The following is a 672-nucleotide window of genomic DNA, read 5'->3' on the forward strand; positions in this document are numbered from 1 at the left end:
TGGCCGTGCCGGGGGTGCGGTGGCCGTGACGGCGCCGCTGTCCCCGCTGTCCCCAGCGTACCAGTACCAGCTGGCCCGGGAGCGCTATGAGTGGAACGAGGTGAAGAACGTGAAATCCATCGTGCCCATGATCCACGTGTCCTGGAACGTGGCCAGGACCGTCAAGATCAGCGACCCCGACCTCTACAAGATGATCAAGTGAGCATGGGGACACCTGGGGACACCTGGGGACACCTGGGGACAGCAGGGACTGCGGGGATACATGGGGACGCACAGGGACAGCTGGGACACACGGGGACACATGGGACACACAGGGACAGCTGGGGACAGCGGGGATACACAGGGACACAAGGGGACACACAGGGTCACCCGAGGACACCTGGGGACACACAGGGACACCTGGGGGACAGCAGGGACAGCTGGGGACACACAGGGACCACAGGGACAGCAGGGACACCTGGGGACAGCAGGGACAGCTTGGACACATGGGGACAGCTGGGGACACCCAGGGATGGGGTGACACGGACAGGGACCCACAGGGATGGGGACGGGGACAGGGACGGTGGAGCAGAGGCTCTGGGGACTTGGTGGCGGCTTGGCTGCCCCACGGTGGGTGACGGTGGGTGACAGCAGGTGCCAGCAGGTGTCAGCGAGTGACAGCGGGTGACAGCA

This window comes from Corvus brachyrhynchos, unplaced genomic scaffold, assembly GCF_000691975.1.
Source record: "Corvus brachyrhynchos isolate BGI_N302 unplaced genomic scaffold, ASM69197v1 scaffold869, whole genome shotgun sequence".
NCBI classification, from domain to species: domain Eukaryota; kingdom Metazoa; phylum Chordata; class Aves; order Passeriformes; family Corvidae; genus Corvus; species Corvus brachyrhynchos.